The sequence below is a fragment of the Pristiophorus japonicus genome, chromosome 13 (genome assembly GCF_044704955.1).
Source record: "Pristiophorus japonicus isolate sPriJap1 chromosome 13, sPriJap1.hap1, whole genome shotgun sequence".
Taxonomy (NCBI): Eukaryota; Metazoa; Chordata; class Chondrichthyes; family Pristiophoridae; genus Pristiophorus; species Pristiophorus japonicus.
This window is the reverse complement of record NC_091989.1, coordinates 114,486,181-114,487,521: the sequence shown is the minus strand read 5'-3', so window position 1 is coordinate 114,487,521 and position 1,341 is coordinate 114,486,181.

The window sequence follows — 1,341 nt, the reverse complement described above, 5'->3', positions numbered from 1 at the left end:
AGCCAATTCACATCTCATACCGTCGAAGTTTCCTTTCTTTAAGTTCAGGACCCTAGTCTCTGAATTAACTGTGTCACTCTCCATCTTTATGAAGAATTCTACCATATTATGGTCACTCTTCCCCAAGGGGTCCCGCACGACCAGATTGCTAATTAATCCTCTCTCATTACACAAGACCCAGCCTAGGATGGCCTGCACTCTAGTTGGTTCCTCGACATATTGGTCAAGAAAACCATCCCTTATACACTCCAGGAAATCCTCCTCCACAGTATTGCTACCAGTTTGGTTAGCGCAATCAATATGTAGATTAAAGTCACCCATGATAACTGCAGTATCCTTATTGCACGCGTCCCTAATTTCCTATTTGATGCCACCCCCAACCTCCCTACTACTGTTTGGTGGTCTGTACACAACTCCCACTAATGTTTTCTGCCCTTTGCTGTTTCGCAGATCTACCCATATAGATTCCACATCATCCACGCTAATGTCCTTCCTTACTATTGTGTTAATCTCCTCTTTAACCAGTAACGCTACCCTACCTCCTTTTTCTTCCTGTCTGTCCTTCCTGAATATTGAATACCCCTGGATGTTGAGTTCCCAGCCTTGGTTACCCTGGAGACCGTCCGGTTTGTACTGGTCCCACCTCCCCCAGAACCGGCTCCAATGTCCCAGGAATTTGAATCCCTCCCCCTTGCACCATTCCTCAAGCCACGTATTCATCTGAGCTTTCCTAAAATTCCTACTCTGACTAGCATGTGGCACTGGTAGCAATCCTGAGATTACTACCTTTGAGGTCCGACTTTTTAATTTAACTCCTAGCTCCCTAAGTTCAGCTTACTGGACCTCATTCCTTTTTACCTATATCGTTGGTACCTATATGTACCACAACAACTGGCTGTTCACCCTCCCCCTCCAGAATGCACTGCAGCCACTCTGAGATATCCTTGACCCTCATCCCAGAAATCAATCTAATGAACCTCCGTTGTACCGCCTCCAAGGCAAGTATATCCTTCTTAGATAAGGAGACCCAAACTGTGCACAGTCCTGCAGGTGTGGTCTCACCAAGGCCCTGTACAATTGTAGCAAGGTCTAATAGCAATATTCAAAGAACAGTGTGGAATTCTCCCCTATCCTGGGCAACATTCTTCTGTAAATCACTCAACTAGCCTGTACATGCTTGCAATGTGATTCCTTGATCACTGGTTCCCGTGGACCTTCTCTGGACACAAGATGGTCCATAGGTCTGAATTTAGATAATGACTTCGAAATTCTCCCAGTACTGGGAATTCCAGTGCTTTGCAGTATAAATGATGTGTATTTTGCAGCACCAGAGACTGATGT